Source organism: Lissotriton helveticus, chromosome 6 (assembly GCF_964261635.1).
Source record: "Lissotriton helveticus chromosome 6, aLisHel1.1, whole genome shotgun sequence".
Taxonomy (NCBI): domain Eukaryota; kingdom Metazoa; phylum Chordata; class Amphibia; order Caudata; family Salamandridae; genus Lissotriton; species Lissotriton helveticus.
The window spans coordinates 885,157,454-885,176,265 of record NC_136067.1 but is presented as its reverse complement, the minus strand read 5'-3'; positions in this window follow the sequence as shown (position 1 = coordinate 885,176,265).

Here is an 18,812-nt window from a genome sequence, read left to right as displayed (position 1 = left end):
TTGTGTTTGCTCTGGATTTGTATTGTGCCCATTCTGTATGATGTGTAAAAGAAAACTACATGTCCCATTGCAATAAACGTGTTCATGGATAAAAAGTTATCCACAGAAAGTGCTACAAATGACATGAATGTATTTGGCAGTGACTTCCCATAAGGGCTGGAGTATCCTCTTTTGATAAAGCATAGGTCTCAACTGCCAGGACTTTCGAGGTGACTTAGCGATGCTTGCTGTGCTCTTGCGTTGCACTGTAGGTTGGGTCCGAGGCTCTGAGTAGTTTTGGGCTACTGCAAGTATTGTCTAGAGTTTAAGTTGTCATTGCAGTGCTTGGATTACCCATTTGAGGCTTCAGTTAATGGGGCTCTGCTGCTAGCATTTAAGTAGGTAGCAGGGGCTCCTCTCAAGACTTGGCCTGGGGCTCAGGGGAGAGTGCGCTGACTGGTGCCCTCTGTGACGCCAGTCTATGGTCATCAATGGAGGCTGCAGAGGAGTCTGTCAGATCTTGCAACGCTGGTCTTTTAAAGACAGTGTGACACTGCTGGAATCAGGCGACAAGTGTGTGGCCCCACCACATGGGCAGGTTCGTGGATCATGTCATGTGGGCTCTTGGAACGCCCACATGAGGGCAGAGTCCCACCAAGGTGATTCTCCGGAGATCATATTTTGCCAGACAGTGGCTGCGGCCCCTAGTATCCATGTAACATCGCCTCCTCTTTACGTCTAGAAGTCTGTGTGGTGCTCCTTGAACTGATCTCTGTGGTCTTTGCCCTTCTGTCTCTGGTCCTTCTCTCCATTGGTCTTCTGTACCTGGTCTTCTTTGGTCTTTCTTCCTGGGTCTCCTACTCATGTACCTGGTTGCCTTCGTTCCTCTAGCCCTAGTTGGTGCTCTCAGGCCCTCCTCATCATTATGGTCAAGAGAATTCAACCCAGATCTAGGACTGGGGATAAGAGTTTCAGCACTCCGTCCATCATCTCCTTGTGTTTGCTTTTCCCGCCCTAAGTTGACAGGGTATGCCCAGCCGTGGGTCCCTTCCTCACTTTTCCACTGGATTCAAGCTAGCCTGGCTGAAGAAGGCTGTTAGCCCGAAACCGGTCCCAGGATGCTTGCCTCCGGTCCAGGGAAGACATGGCTTGGCAGTTTGGGCTGGACTGTTCCCATGAGGCACAGGGTCAAGCCTGATTTGCATATAGCTGTGTCTGTTCTGGGTTGGCAAAGTGAGCTAATGAATGATGATGGATTCAACCCAGATTTGTGACTGGGGGTGAGTGTTTGAGAAGTTTCAGAACTCCATCCATCATCTCCTTGTGTTTGCAAGAGCATTCCGTTCCATCTACGACAAATGCTTCTGTTACTTTGGGTCCAGATCCCCCTGTCCCTCAACCTCTTAGCCCTCCAAAACCTTCTAATCCTGGTCCTCGTACCCTTAGTCCTTTTTTTTGTCCTGGTCCACAACATCTATTTCTTCCTGGTCCCCTCTGGCATTGGTAACCCTAGTTCTCGTAGATTAGGTCTACATTGGCCTGGTTTTTCTTGTCCGATCCTCATTGCTTGGTCCATCTAACTCTCCTGATGATCCACCTTCTGGCCCTTATTCTACTACTTGACATCATACTCCTCCTACTTGTCTTACTCCTACCTTCCCAGAATGATTTTAGTCAGGTACAACCCTGTCACCCATATTTGTATTTTTGAGACAGCACTGTCAATGACAGAAATGAGGGCTCAGTAGAAACAGGACCTTGCTCACTTAAAACACTGCTTAGCATAATAAAAATAGAAACTAACATCCCCTGGATGCATTGTGCAGGTTACCAACTGGGGAGCAACTGAGGACCTGGGACCAATAAGCATCTATACCTGAAATTCACTCTGCTGCATGGGAACTTTGAACAAGTGTGTCTATTCACAAACAGCTAGGTGAACTCTTCCTGTGAATTATCCAAATGCATTTCCTAGCTGTCTCCTGCTTTTAGTTCCCCATTCCACAGAAGCCACATTACTGCGTCTCACGGAATTTACCTCCAGTAAGTGTCCCGATTAATGTGCCCACAAACACCCATTGTGTACTGTACGTGTCCTTCCCTTTGGGGCCCAGCTATCACATATCTGTTTGCATTCCCAGTTTGCTGCTGCTTGTCGACCATTGTTGTGTTGCCAGGTTTGAAATACTAATCAAGCAAAACCCCCTTAACAAGAAGCCTAAAGCTAGAACAAGGTCTACCATAATAAGCCCAAAAAGAGCTCAGCCTCAAAAATCCTCAGAAGGAGGATCATGATCATTAAGAAATAATGTATTCTCATGAGTGAATAAAGTTTTGATGTAAAATGTAAACAGCTTAGCTTACTTCATGCACATAGCTGTGTATAAACTATTGTTCATTTGCATATGCACGTACATTCAATTACCTCACACATGTTGCATCCCCATTACAAGTTGGCCACCACCCTTCTATTGCTTGTTGTTCCTTTTTCCTTCCCAGAGGCTAAACAAAGATCCCCTTCACACTATTTATTACACCCCCAGTCAAACTGTACATCACCTGTATCATTTATATTGTGGCAGACTAAACAGTAGAAATGATGTACTATTTTGCCAGCCGTCAGGTAAATAGCATAGATTACATACTGTGGGCTAGAGGCTGGGTAAATAGCCATTTCCTTTCTGAAAAGCAGGTTGCCACCTGTGTAAGCTGCCAAACAACAGGATCACTCCAGCTTCCTACGGGGTAGAATTGGAAATGGGATGTGATGAAGGAGTCGGCAGTGGTTCCTTCTTGGTTAAGAATGTATGTTTTAGAGTAATCTTAAAAGTAGAGAAAGAGGACATGAGCTCAAGGGAGTGGGGAGTAAGTTCAAGTGATGAGATCCAAGCAAGAGAACCCACAGGACCCTTTGCCACTGGATTCAAGCTAGCCTGGCTGATAGAGGTTGTTACCCAGAAACCGGTCCCAGGATGCTTGTATCCGGTTCAGGGAAGATCTGGCTTGGCAGTTCGGGCGACTGTTTTATTTATTTATTTATTTCGATTTGTATAGCGCTATATAACCCCGGGGTCTCTAAGCGCTTGTCCAGTAAACACCGCAGGAAACCAAAAGAAAACACTGCAAAGAATTTATATCCCACCCCAGGCCTTCTGGAAAAGAACAGTCTTCAACCTCTTCCGAAAGGTCAGCAAATTAGGTTCTTTGCGCAAGTCCACCGGGAGACTGTTCCAGGCCTCTGGGAGGGTGTTAGAGATGGCACGACCGCCCACTGTCGCCAATCTAAAACGAGGTTGCATGAGGAGGGTTGCCTCAGCAGATCTTAGCACCCTGGCAGGTGTATATGGGGTCAGGCGGGTCTTGATGTATCTTGGTGCCTTACCGTAAAGGGATTTATGTGCAATGCATAACCCTTTAAAGAGCACCCTCTGCCTTATTGGGAGCCAATGTAGCTCGCGCATAAGTGGGGACACATGCGTACTCCTGGGTTTCTTGTTGAGTCACAGGGTCAGACTGATTTGCGTATAACTGGGTCTGAACTGAGGTGGCTAAGTGAGCTAAAGAATGATGATGGATTTAACCCAGATCTGCCACTGGGGGTGAGTGTCTGAAAAGTATCAGCGCTCCGTCCATCATCTCCTTGTGTTTGCTCTGGATTTGTATTGTGCCCATTCTGTATGATGTGTAAAAGAAAACTACATGTCCCATTGCAATAAACGTGTTCATGGATAAAAAGTTATCCACAGAAAGTGCTACAAATGACATGAATGTATTTGGCAGTGACTTCCCATAAGGGCTGGAGTATCCTCTTTTGATAAAGCATAGGTCTCAACTGCCAGGACTTTCGAGGTGACTTAGCGATGCTTGCTGTGCTCTTGCGTTGCACTGTAGGTTGGGTCCGAGGCTCTGAGTAGTTTTGGGCTACTGCAAGTATTGTCTAGAGTTTAAGTTGTCATTGCAGTGCTTGGATTACCCATTTGAGGCTTCAGTTAATGGGGCTCTGCTGCTAGCATTTAAGTAGGTAGCAGGGGCTCCTCTCAAGACTTGGCCTGGGGCTCAGGGGAGAGTGCGCTGACTGGTGCCCTCTGTGACGCCAGTCTATGGTCATCAATGGAGGCTGCAGAGGAGTCTGTCAGATCTTGCAACGCTGGTCTTTTAAAGACAGTGTGACACTGCTGGAATCAGGCGACAAGTGTGTGGCCCCACCACATGGGCAGGTTCGTGGATCATGTCATGTGGGCTCTTGGAACGCCCACATGAGGGCAGAGTCCCACCAAGGTGATTCTCCGGAGATCATATTTTGCCAGACAGTGGCTGCGGCCCCTAGTATCCATGTAACATCACCTCCTCTTTACGTCTAGAAGTCTGTGTGGTGCTCCTTGAACTGATCTCTGTGGTCTTTGCCCTTCTGTCTCTGGTCCTTCTCTCCATTGGTCTTCTGTACCTGGTCTTCTTTGGTCTTTCTTCCTGGGTCTCCTACTCATGTACCTGGTTGCCTTCGTTCCTCTAGCCCTAGTTGGTGCTCTCAGGCCCTCCTCATCATTATGGTCAAGAGAATTCAACCCAGATCTAGGACTGGGGATAAGAGTTTCAGCACTCCGTCCATCATCTCCTTGTGTTTGCTTTTCCCACCCTAAGTTGACAGGGTATGCCCAGCCGTGGGTCCCTTCCTCACTTTTCCACTGGATTCAAGCTAGCCTGGCTGAAGAAGGCTGTTAGCCCGAAACCGGTCCCAGGATGCTTGCCTCCGGTCCAGGGAAGACATGGCTTGGCAGTTTGGGCTGGACTGTTCCCATGAGGCACAGGGTCAAGCCTGATTTGCATATAGCTGTGTCTGTTCTGGGTTGGCAAAGTGAGCTAAGGAATGATGATGGATTCAACCCAGATTTGTGACTGGGGGTGAGTGTTTGAGAAGTTTCAGAACTCCATCCATCATCTCCTTGTGTTTGCAAGAGCATTCCGTTCCATCTACGACAAATGCTTCTGTTACTTTGGGTCCAGATCCCCCTGTCCCTCAACCTCTTAGCCCTCCAAAACCTTCTAATCCTGGTCCTCGTACCCTTAGTCCTTTTTTTTGTCCTGGTCCACAACATCTATTTCTTCCTGGTCCCCTCTGGCATTGGTAACCCTAGTTCTCGTAGATTAGGTCTACATTGGCCTGGTTTTTCTTGTCCGATCCTCATTGCTTGGTCCATCTAACTCTCCTGATGATCCACCTTCTGGCCCTTATTCTACTACTTGACATCATACTCCTCCTACTTGTCTTACTCCTACCTTCCCAGAATGATTTTAGTCAGGTACAACCCTGTCACCCATATTTGTATTTTTGAGACAGCACTGTCAATGACAGAAATGAGGGCTCAGTAGAAACAGGACCTTGCTCACTTAAAACACTGCTTAGCATAATAAAAATAGAAACTAACATCCCCTGGATGCATTGTGCAGGTTACCAACTGGGGAGCAACTGAGGACCTGGGACCAATAAGCATCTATACCTGAAATTCACTCTGCTGCATGGGAACTTTGAACAAGTGTGTCTATTCACAAACAGCTAGGTGAACTCTTCCTGTGAATTATCCAAATGCATTTCCTAGCTGTCTCCTGCTTTTAGTTCCCCATTCCACAGAAGCCACATTACTGCGTCTCACGGAATTTACCTCCAGTAAGTGTCCCGATTAATGTGCCCACAAACACCCATTGTGTACTGTACGTGTCCTTCCCTTTGGGGCCCAGCTATCACATATCTGTTTGCATTCCCAGTTTGCTGCTGCTTGTCGACCATTGTTGTGTTGCCAGGTTTGAAATACTAATCAAGCAAAACCCCCTTAACAAGAAGCCTAAAGCTAGAACAAGGTCTACCATAATAAGCCCAAAAAGAGCTCAGCCTCAAAAATCCTCAGAAGGAGGATCATGATCATTAAGAAATAATGTATTCTCATGAGTGAATAAAGTTTTGATGTAAAATGTAAACAGCTTAGCTTACTTCATGCACATAGCTGTGTATAAACTATTGTTCATTTGCATATGCACGTACATTCAATTACCTCACACATGTTGCATCCCCATTACAAGTTGGCCACCACCCTTCTATTGCTTGTTGTTCCTTTTTCCTTCCCAGAGGCTAAACAAAGATCCCCTTCACACTATTTATTACACCCCCAGTCAAACTGTACATCACCTGTATCATTTATATTGTGGCAGACTAAACAGTAGAAATGATGTACTATTTTGCCAGCCGTCAGGTAAATAGCATAGATTACATACTGTGGGCTAGAGGCTGGGTAAATAGCCATTTCCTTTCTGAAAAGCAGGTTGCCACCTGTGTAAGCTGCCAAACAACAGGATCACTCCAGCTTCCTACGGGGTAGAATTGGAAATGGGATGTGATGAAGGAGTCGGCAGTGGTTCCTTCTTGGTTAAGAATGTATGTTTTAGAGTAATCTTAAAAGTAGAGAAAGAGGACATGAGCTCAAGGGAGTGGGGAGTAAGTTCAAGTGATGAGATCCAAGCAAGAGAACCCACAGGACCCTTTGCCACTGGATTCAAGCTAGCCTGGCTGATAGAGGTTGTTACCCAGAAACCGGTCCCAGGATGCTTGTATCCGGTTCAGGGAAGATCTGGCTTGGCAGTTCCGGCGACTGTTTTATTTATTTATTTATTTCGATTTGTATAGCGCTATATAACCCCGGGGTCTCTAAGCGCTTGTCCAGTAAACACCGCAGGAAACCAAAAGAAAACACTGCAAAGAATTTATATCCCACCCCAGGCCTTCTGGAAAAGAACAGTCTTCAACCTCTTCCGAAAGGTCAGCAAATTAGGTTCTTTGCGCAAGTCCACCGGGAGACTGTTCCAGGCCTCTGGGAGGGTGTTAGAGATGGCACGACCGCCCACTGTCGCCAATCTAAAACGAGGTTGCATGAGGAGGGTTGCCTCAGCAGATCTTAGCACCCTGGCAGGTGTATATGGGGTCAGGCGGGTCTTGATGTATCTTGGTGCCTTACCGTAAAGGGATTTATGTGCAATGCATAACCCTTTAAAGAGCACCCTCTGCCTTATTGGGAGCCAATGTAGCTCGCGCATAAGTGGGGACACATGCGTACTCCTGGGTTTCTTGTTGAGTCACAGGGTCAGACTGATTTGCGTATAACTGGGTCTGAACTGAGGTGGCTAAGTGAGCTAAAGAATGATGATGGATTTAACCCAGATCTGCCACTGGGGGTGAGTGTCTGAAAAGTATCAGCGCTCCGTCCATCATCTCCTTGTGTTTGCTCTGGATTTGTATTGTGCCCATTCTGTATGATGTGTAAAAGAAAACTACATGTCCCATTGCAATAAACGTGTTCATGGATAAAAAGTTATCCACAGAAAGTGCTACAAATGACATGAATGTATTTGGCAGTGACTTCCCATAAGGGCTGGAGTATCCTCTTTTGATAAAGCATAGGTCTCAACTGCCAGGACTTTCGAGGTGACTTAGCGATGCTTGCTGTGCTCTTGCGTTGCACTGTAGGTTGGGTCCGAGGCTCTGAGTAGTTTTGGGCTACTGCAAGTATTGTCTAGAGTTTAAGTTGTCATTGCAGTGCTTGGATTACCCATTTGAGGCTTCAGTTAATGGGGCTCTGCTGCTAGCATTTAAGTAGGTAGCAGGGGCTCCTCTCAAGACTTGGCCTGGGGCTCAGGGGAGAGTGCGCTGACTGGTGCCCTCTGTGACGCCAGTCTATGGTCATCAATGGAGGCTGCAGAGGAGTCTGTCAGATCTTGCAACGCTGGTCTTTTAAAGACAGTGTGACACTGCTGGAATCAGGCGACAAGTGTGTGGCCCCACCACATGGGCAGGTTCGTGGATCATGTCATGTGGGCTCTTGGAACGCCCACATGAGGGCAGAGTCCCACCAAGGTGATTCTCCGGAGATCATATTTTGCCAGACAGTGGCTGCGGCCCCTAGTATCCATGTAACATCACCTCCTCTTTACGTCTAGAAGTCTGTGTGGTGCTCCTTGAACTGATCTCTGTGGTCTTTGCCCTTCTGTCTCTGGTCCTTCTCTCCATTGGTCTTCTGTACCTGGTCTTCTTTGGTCTTTCTTCCTGGGTCTCCTACTCATGTACCTGGTTGCCTTCGTTCCTCTAGCCCTAGTTGGTGCTCTCAGGCCCTCCTCATCATTATGGTCAAGAGAATTCAACCCAGATCTAGGACTGGGGATAAGAGTTTCAGCACTCCGTCCATCATCTCCTTGTGTTTGCTTTTCCCACCCTAAGTTGACAGGGTATGCCCAGCCGTGGGTCCCTTCCTCACTTTTCCACTGGATTCAAGCTAGCCTGGCTGAAGAAGGCTGTTAGCCCGAAACCGGTCCCAGGATGCTTGCCTCCGGTCCAGGGAAGACATGGCTTGGCAGTTTGGGCTGGACTGTTCCCATGAGGCACAGGGTCAAGCCTGATTTGCATATAGCTGTGTCTGTTCTGGGTTGGCAAAGTGAGCTAAGGAATGATGATGGATTCAACCCAGATTTGTGACTGGGGGTGAGTGTTTGAGAAGTTTCAGAACTCCATCCATCATCTCCTTGTGTTTGCAAGAGCATTCCGTTCCATCTACGACAAATGCTTCTGTTACTTTGGGTCCAGATCCCCCTGTCCCTCAACCTCTTAGCCCTCCAAAACCTTCTAATCCTGGTCCTCGTACCCTTAGTCCTTTTTTTTGTCCTGGTCCACAACATCTATTTCTTCCTGGTCCCCTCTGGCATTGGTAACCCTAGTTCTCGTAGATTAGGTCTACATTGGCCTGGTTTTTCTTGTCCGATCCTCATTGCTTGGTCCATCTAACTCTCCTGATGATCCACCTTCTGGCCCTTATTCTACTACTTGACATCATACTCCTCCTACTTGTCTTACTCCTACCTTCCCAGAATGATTTTAGTCAGGTACAACCCTGTCACCCATATTTGTATTTTTGAGACAGCACTGTCAATGACAGAAATGAGGGCTCAGTAGAAACAGGACCTTGCTCACTTAAAACACTGCTTAGCATAATAAAAATAGAAACTAACATCCCCTGGATGCATTGTGCAGGTTACCAACTGGGGAGCAACTGAGGACCTGGGACCAATAAGCATCTATACCTGAAATTCACTCTGCTGCATGGGAACTTTGAACAAGTGTGTCTATTCACAAACAGCTAGGTGAACTCTTCCTGTGAATTATCCAAATGCATTTCCTAGCTGTCTCCTGCTTTTAGTTCCCCATTCCACAGAAGCCACATTACTGCGTCTCACGGAATTTACCTCCAGTAAGTGTCCCGATTAATGTGCCCACAAACACCCATTGTGTACTGTACGTGTCCTTCCCTTTGGGGCCCAGCTATCACATATCTGTTTGCATTCCCAGTTTGCTGCTGCTTGTCGACCATTGTTGTGTTGCCAGGTTTGAAATACTAATCAAGCAAAACCCCCTTAACAAGAAGCCTAAAGCTAGAACAAGGTCTACCATAATAAGCCCAAAAAGAGCTCAGCCTCAAAAATCCTCAGAAGGAGGATCATGATCATTAAGAAATAATGTATTCTCATGAGTGAATAAAGTTTTGATGTAAAATGTAAACAGCTTAGCTTACTTCATGCACATAGCTGTGTATAAACTATTGTTCATTTGCATATGCACGTACATTCAATTACCTCACACATGTTGCATCCCCATTACAAGTTGGCCACCACCCTTCTATTGCTTGTTGTTCCTTTTTCCTTCCCAGAGGCTAAACAAAGATCCCCTTCACACTATTTATTACACCCCCAGTCAAACTGTACATCACCTGTATCATTTATATTGTGGCAGACTAAACAGTAGAAATGATGTACTATTTTGCCAGCCGTCAGGTAAATAGCATAGATTACATACTGTGGGCTAGAGGCTGGGTAAATAGCCATTTCCTTTCTGAAAAGCAGGTTGCCACCTGTGTAAGCTGCCAAACAACAGGATCACTCCAGCTTCCTACGGGGTAGAATTGGAAATGGGATGTGATGAAGGAGTCGGCAGTGGTTCCTTCTTGGTTAAGAATGTATGTTTTAGAGTAATCTTAAAAGTAGAGAAAGAGGACATGAGCTCAAGGGAGTGGGGAGTAAGTTCAAGTGATGAGATCCAAGCAAGAGAACCCACAGGACCCTTTGCCACTGGATTCAAGCTAGCCTGGCTGATAGAGGTTGTTACCCAGAAACCGGTCCCAGGATGCTTGTATCCGGTTCAGGGAAGATCTGGCTTGGCAGTTCCGGCGACTGTTTTATTTATTTATTTATTTCGATTTGTATAGCGCTATATAACCCCGGGGTCTCTAAGCGCTTGTCCAGTAAACACCGCAGGAAACCAAAAGAAAACACTGCAAAGAATTTATATCCCACCCCAGGCCTTCTGGAAAAGAACAGTCTTCAACCTCTTCCGAAAGGTCAGCAAATTAGGTTCTTTGCGCAAGTCCACCGGGAGACTGTTCCAGGCCTCTGGGAGGGTGTTAGAGATGGCACGACCGCCCACTGTCGCCAATCTAAAACGAGGTTGCATGAGGAGGGTTGCCTCAGCAGATCTTAGCACCCTGGCAGGTGTATATGGGGTCAGGCGGGTCTTGATGTATCTTGGTGCCTTACCGTAAAGGGATTTATGTGCAATGCATAACCCTTTAAAGAGCACCCTCTGCCTTATTGGGAGCCAATGTAGCTCGCGCATAAGTGGGGACACATGCGTACTCCTGGGTTTCTTGTTGAGTCACAGGGTCAGACTGATTTGCGTATAACTGGGTCTGAACTGAGGTGGCTAAGTGAGCTAAAGAATGATGATGGATTTAACCCAGATCTGCCACTGGGGGTGAGTGTCTGAAAAGTATCAGCGCTCCGTCCATCATCTCCTTGTGTTTGCTCTGGATTTGTATTGTGCCCATTCTGTATGATGTGTAAAAGAAAACTACATGTCCCATTGCAATAAACGTGTTCATGGATAAAAAGTTATCCACAGAAAGTGCTACAAATGACATGAATGTATTTGGCAGTGACTTCCCATAAGGGCTGGAGTATCCTCTTTTGATAAAGCATAGGTCTCAACTGCCAGGACTTTCGAGGTGACTTAGCGATGCTTGCTGTGCTCTTGCGTTGCACTGTAGGTTGGGTCCGAGGCTCTGAGTAGTTTTGGGCTACTGCAAGTATTGTCTAGAGTTTAAGTTGTCATTGCAGTGCTTGGATTACCCATTTGAGGCTTCAGTTAATGGGGCTCTGCTGCTAGCATTTAAGTAGGTAGCAGGGGCTCCTCTCAAGACTTGGCCTGGGGCTCAGGGGAGAGTGCGCTGACTGGTGCCCTCTGTGACGCCAGTCTATGGTCATCAATGGAGGCTGCAGAGGAGTCTGTCAGATCTTGCAACGCTGGTCTTTTAAAGACAGTGTGACACTGCTGGAATCAGGCGACAAGTGTGTGGCCCCACCACATGGGCAGGTTCGTGGATCATGTCATGTGGGCTCTTGGAACGCCCACATGAGGGCAGAGTCCCACCAAGGTGATTCTCCGGAGATCATATTTTGCCAGACAGTGGCTGCGGCCCCTAGTATCCATGTAACATCACCTCCTCTTTACGTCTAGAAGTCTGTGTGGTGCTCCTTGAACTGATCTCTGTGGTCTTTGCCCTTCTGTCTCTGGTCCTTCTCTCCATTGGTCTTCTGTACCTGGTCTTCTTTGGTCTTTCTTCCTGGGTCTCCTACTCATGTACCTGGTTGCCTTCGTTCCTCTAGCCCTAGTTGGTGCTCTCAGGCCCTCCTCATCATTATGGTCAAGAGAATTCAACCCAGATCTAGGACTGGGGATAAGAGTTTCAGCACTCCGTCCATCATCTCCTTGTGTTTGCTTTTCCCACCCTAAGTTGACAGGGTATGCCCAGCCGTGGGTCCCTTCCTCACTTTTCCACTGGATTCAAGCTAGCCTGGCTGAAGAAGGCTGTTAGCCCGAAACCGGTCCCAGGATGCTTGCCTCCGGTCCAGGGAAGACATGGCTTGGCAGTTTGGGCTGGACTGTTCCCATGAGGCACAGGGTCAAGCCTGATTTGCATATAGCTGTGTCTGTTCTGGGTTGGCAAAGTGAGCTAAGGAATGATGATGGATTCAACCCAGATTTGTGACTGGGGGTGAGTGTTTGAGAAGTTTCAGAACTCCATCCATCATCTCCTTGTGTTTGCAAGAGCATTCCGTTCCATCTACGACAAATGCTTCTGTTACTTTGGGTCCAGATCCCCCTGTCCCTCAACCTCTTAGCCCTCCAAAACCTTCTAATCCTGGTCCTCGTACCCTTAGTCCTTTTTTTTGTCCTGGTCCACAACATCTATTTCTTCCTGGTCCCCTCTGGCATTGGTAACCCTAGTTCTCGTAGATTAGGTCTACATTGGCCTGGTTTTTCTTGTCCGATCCTCATTGCTTGGTCCATCTAACTCTCCTGATGATCCACCTTCTGGCCCTTATTCTACTACTTGACATCATACTCCTCCTACTTGTCTTACTCCTACCTTCCCAGAATGATTTTAGTCAGGTACAACCCTGTCACCCATATTTGTATTTTTGAGACAGCACTGTCAATGACAGAAATGAGGGCTCAGTAGAAACAGGACCTTGCTCACTTAAAACACTGCTTAGCATAATAAAAATAGAAACTAACATCCCCTGGATGCATTGTGCAGGTTACCAACTGGGGAGCAACTGAGGACCTGGGACCAATAAGCATCTATACCTGAAATTCACTCTGCTGCATGGGAACTTTGAACAAGTGTGTCTATTCACAAACAGCTAGGTGAACTCTTCCTGTGAATTATCCAAATGCATTTCCTAGCTGTCTCCTGCTTTTAGTTCCCCATTCCACAGAAGCCACATTACTGCGTCTCACGGAATTTACCTCCAGTAAGTGTCCCGATTAATGTGCCCACAAACACCCATTGTGTACTGTACGTGTCCTTCCCTTTGGGGCCCAGCTATCACATATCTGTTTGCATTCCCAGTTTGCTGCTGCTTGTCGACCATTGTTGTGTTGCCAGGTTTGAAATACTAATCAAGCAAAACCCCCTTAACAAGAAGCCTAAAGCTAGAACAAGGTCTACCATAATAAGCCCAAAAAGAGCTCAGCCTCAAAAATCCTCAGAAGGAGGATCATGATCATTAAGAAATAATGTATTCTCATGAGTGAATAAAGTTTTGATGTAAAATGTAAACAGCTTAGCTTACTTCATGCACATAGCTGTGTATAAACTATTGTTCATTTGCATATGCACGTACATTCAATTACCTCACACATGTTGCATCCCCATTACAAGTTGGCCACCACCCTTCTATTGCTTGTTGTTCCTTTTTCCTTCCCAGAGGCTAAACAAAGATCCCCTTCACACTATTTATTACACCCCCAGTCAAACTGTACATCACCTGTATCATTTATATTGTGGCAGACTAAACAGTAGAAATGATGTACTATTTTGCCAGCCGTCAGGTAAATAGCATAGATTACATACTGTGGGCTAGAGGCTGGGTAAATAGCCATTTCCTTTCTGAAAAGCAGGTTGCCACCTGTGTAAGCTGCCAAACAACAGGATCACTCCAGCTTCCTACGGGGTAGAATTGGAAATGGGATGTGATGAAGGAGTCGGCAGTGGTTCCTTCTTGGTTAAGAATGTATGTTTTAGAGTAATCTTAAAAGTAGAGAAAGAGGACATGAGCTCAAGGGAGTGGGGAGTAAGTTCAAGTGATGAGATCCAAGCAAGAGAACCCACAGGACCCTTTGCCACTGGATTCAAGCTAGCCTGGCTGATAGAGGTTGTTACCCAGAAACCGGTCCCAGGATGCTTGTATCCGGTTCAGGGAAGATCTGGCTTGGCAGTTCCGGCGACTGTTTTATTTATTTATTTATTTCGATTTGTATAGCGCTATATAACCCCGGGGTCTCTAAGCGCTTGTCCAGTAAACACCGCAGGAAACCAAAAGAAAACACTGCAAAGAATTTATATCCCACCCCAGGCCTTCTGGAAAAGAACAGTCTTCAACCTCTTCCGAAAGGTCAGCAAATTAGGTTCTTTGCGCAAGTCCACCGGGAGACTGTTCCAGGCCTCTGGGAGGGTGTTAGAGATGGCACGACCGCCCACTGTCGCCAATCTAAAACGAGGTTGCATGAGGAGGGTTGCCTCAGCAGATCTTAGCACCCTGGCAGGTGTATATGGGGTCAGGCGGGTCTTGATGTATCTTGGTGCCTTACCGTAAAGGGATTTATGTGCAATGCATAACCCTTTAAAGAGCACCCTCTGCCTTATTGGGAGCCAATGTAGCTCGCGCATAAGTGGGGACACATGCGTACTCCTGGGTTTCTTGTTGAGTCACAGGGTCAGACTGATTTGCGTATAACTGGGTCTGAACTGAGGTGGCTAAGTGAGCTAAAGAATGATGATGGATTTAACCCAGATCTGCCACTGGGGGTGAGTGTCTGAAAAGTATCAGCGCTCCGTCCATCATCTCCTTGTGTTTGCTCTGGATTTGTATTGTGCCCATTCTGTATGATGTGTAAAAGAAAACTACATGTCCCATTGCAATAAACGTGTTCATGGATAAAAAGTTATCCACAGAAAGTGCTACAAATGACATGAATGTATTTGGCAGTGACTTCCCATAAGGGCTGGAGTATCCTCTTTTGATAAAGCATAGGTCTCAACTGCCAGGACTTTCGAGGTGACTTAGCGATGCTTGCTGTGCTCTTGCGTTGCACTGTAGGTTGGGTCCGAGGCTCTGAGTAGTTTTGGGCTACTGCAAGTATTGTCTAGAGTTTAAGTTGTCATTGCAGTGCTTGGATTACCCATTTGAGGCTTCAGTTAATGGGGCTCTGCTGCTAGCATTTAAGTAGGTAGCAGGGGCTCCTCTCAAGACTTGGCCTGGGGCTCAGGGGAGAGTGCGCTGACTGGTGCCCTCTGTGACGCCAGTCTATGGTCATCAATGGAGGCTGCAGAGGAGTCTGTCAGATCTTGCAACGCTGGTCTTTTAAAGACAGTGTGACACTGCTGGAATCAGGCGACAAGTGTGTGGCCCCACCACATGGGCAGGTTCGTGGATCATGTCATGTGGGCTCTTGGAACGCCCACATGAGGGCAGAGTCCCACCAAGGTGATTCTCCGGAGATCATATTTTGCCAGACAGTGGCTGCGGCCCCTAGTATCCATGTAACATCGCCTCCTCTTTACGTCTAGAAGTCTGTGTGGTGCTAAAAGTCATGAGGGGGTGACACCATGTGTTACCCGCACTGGGTGACACCAACCCTAGTGACGCCACTGATTATATCGCTTACTCATTAAGCAATATAAAATTATGTAACATGGAGGCCTGAGGCCAATGATATCCAATTCAACATTTTCATGAAGCCCAAGCCTGAAGCCTTGGAACCAGAGCAAGCAGCCCCTGTGAAATGACAGCGGTAACAGCAGATCAAAATTTGTTAAGTTATGCTTTGCAGGGTAGAGGTTCATTTTTCCACACTTCTAAGGCAATTTGTTTTTTAAAATTTGCACATCAATCGTGTAGCTGCCTGCTTCAAATGTCTCATTGACCCAGTCCATATCAAAGAAATGGACACCTAGGGGGCCATTAGGATGGCGGGCGGGCTTTGCCCGCCCGCCACCCTATCGGGAAACGGGACCGCCCGCCTCGAGGGCGGGGGTCCCGAAATGTGCATTAGGATGCGCCCGCCACACAGGCGGGCGCATCCTGCATTGTTGCCATTGCGGCGGGCGGAGCAGTAATCTCCTTGTTAAACGTGCACGTTGTGCATTTCTAAGTGCAACATGACAGGCACCGCGCGGTGCCTGCCATGATGCACTTTGAAATGCGGGGGGGTACCATAGGTACCCCCCATGTGCAACCCCCCAAGCCAGGGACTCCCAGGGGCCTGCAACGGGCCCCCGCAGGGAGTCTCCGCATGCCTTTCCGTGGCGGCATTGCCGCCACGGAAATGCATTGGTGTAAGCCCATTGTAATATGGCGGGCGGTGTCTAACAGACACCGCCACCATGTTACTCATTTTCCGCCCCGGCCGCCAGGCGACCGGGGCGATAAACATGCGGGCGGTGTTTCTCACCGCCGCGGTCCACCCCGCCACACTAATATGGCGGGGGGATTTGGGCTGTGGATGTCGGGCGGATTTCCTCCGCCAGGCTGGCGGTAGCCACCGCCAGCCTGGCGGAGGAAATCCGCCCGACATCCTAATGGCCCCCTAAAACTTGACAAGTCAAAACAGTAATATTTACTGGAGCAGGGACAGTGCCCGGTAATTTGGCGACAGTTAACCTCCTAGGAGCTCTGGTTTCAGTTTTGCAGCTAGAAAATTACTGGGGACAGCGAGGTCCATAAATCAACAACCTCTAGCACTCTCCACAGATGACAGCGAGCAGCAGACAATATACCCTCCATGGTATGTACTGGAGGCTCAAAACAGAACATCGTTGGTAGTGCTTCTATTAGAAAGATGTTGTGAGCATTTCCAGACTGATGGCAACATCTGTCAGTTGACTCTCCGAACACCCCGGCATGGGGCCGAAGTCATGGCAATCCTGGACACCTCTGGAAGCAGCTGGGTGTCACTGACAGGCTTTCTGAGGGAAACCAGTGGTCACCAGAGACTGCAACAGAAGGCAACAGCTTTTTACCTGAGCCCCTTAACATGCAGGAGATGGTATTGGTGAGAGGAGTTGGCCTAACGGCTAGGGCGGTCGACCTCGAATCTTGGAAACTGGGTTCGAGTCTCGGCAAGGACGCTGAACATCCTGTAATTCTGGGCAAATAACTGAATCTTCCTGCGCCTAACAAAGATGAATGTGTCTTCATGTAATGCAACTGGTGCTAAGTAAAGCGCTCTGATACCCAATACCATCGGGTCAAGTTTGCGCTATATAAAACTCAGTAAAATAAAATAAACATTGGTTGATCCTAAAGTAGCTAGCACGGGGCACCTTATGTCCTAGAGCTAGAGTAGTTCCACAATGGTTCCCTTCATTCATTTTTTGGTGTTCTGGACTTCAGTGACAGACTGCCATTCTCCTTGAAATGCACTTTCCAGCAGCATTGTTAGCTTCCAAAGAGTTGTCACAATGATGCTTCCCTTGAGTCTTCATTCTAGGTTTTTACCTAGCCCATTATCTGGATCTCTGTTTTGTCTATGTATCACCAATATGAGGCTAATCCTATGGTGATAGACCATCCTGGTACACTTATTGCTTGACTACCTTTTTCATACAACGAGCCGTCTTGTTGTCAAGACCAAATACATACTGCACCACAACATTTGTTGAAATGTTAGGGTTGTCCATCCAGCCACCCCTTAACCAGAGTTCAAAGGGACTGAGTCCTATACCTTTTTCTGGTATCTTCGTCAAGGCAAAGAGAGCATATGGGAAAAGGATGACCCATTTCCTCTTGACGGGCTATGACAGAGTCTGAGTCATGCTTTTTAGGATCTTGTTAAATCATTGCACTAACCTAGTGTCCTGCCTGGGTGTGATAAACAGTGTAGAAAAGTAGGCCACACTAAACTCTTCCAACATGGCTCTTATAAAGGATGGGAAGATGTTGCTCCTACTGTCCATTTGGTGGAATACAAGCCTATATGGGATAATAATGAGAGGGAACTTACTACAGGGGCATTCTTTTTCCTGAGGAGCACTGCCTCAGTATGTTTTGACATTAATTCAAGCATTCCTCCATCATTGTTTCCTAAACTTATTGTGTTGCCATAAACGGGATTGGTATGCCCAGACATAGAACCCGTGTACACTGTGTCACTGGAACCAAGCTGTGTTCAGCTGATGAGATCATAGCTAGGGTAAAACCAGTCCTGGGTTGCGTGTGTTCCAGTTCAGGGAAGACCTTGGCTTGGCTGTTCAGGCTAGACTGTTCCTATTGGAGCAGGGTCAAGACTGATTTGCATATAGCTGAGTCCAAACTGAGGTGGCAATGTGTGCAAATAACGACGGATCCGGATGTGGCCTGAGTGATTACCAGTGACGGAGATTAAATCAAGTATTCTCCAATCAGTCTTTTATGTACTTATTGTGTTACCCTAAATGGGATGGGTACGAGCACACATGGGTCCCATGCACACTGTTTCACTGGAACCAAGCTGTATCTAGTTATTAGGCCTACAACTAGGAGGGAACCAGTCCTGGGTTGCTTGTGTTTTGGTTCAGGGAGGACCTGGCTTGGCAGTTTAGGTTGGACTGTTCCTATTGAACATTGTAAAGACTGATTTACATATAGCTGGAGCCAAACTGGGGTTGCATGCTGTGCAAAATAATGATGGATTAGGATGTGGTTTGACAGATTACCAGTGGCTGAGATTAATTCAAGCATTTCTCCATCACTGTTCTATATACTTATTGCGGCGCCATGAATGGGATAGCTGTGACCGAAAGTAGGTCCAGTGCGGCTTGTGTCACTGGAACCAAACTGTTCCTGGCTGATGAATCCATTACTAGGGTGAAACTGGTCCTGGGTTGCCTGTGTTCTGGTTCAGGGGGATCTGGCTTGGCAGTTCAGGCTAGACTATTTCTATTGGAGAAGGGCCAAGACTGATTTGCATATAAATGGGTCCAAACTGATTTGGCATGGGATGCAAAATAGCAATGGAATGTAGCCTGAGTGATTGCCAGTGACTAAGATGTATTCAAGCATTCCTCCACCACTTTTTAAAAAACTTTTTGTGTCACCCTTAGAGGGACGCCTATACCAAGACGTGGGTCCCGTGCACACTGTGTCAATAGAACCAAGCTGTACTCAACTGATAAGCCCATAGCTATGGAAAAACTGATCCTGAG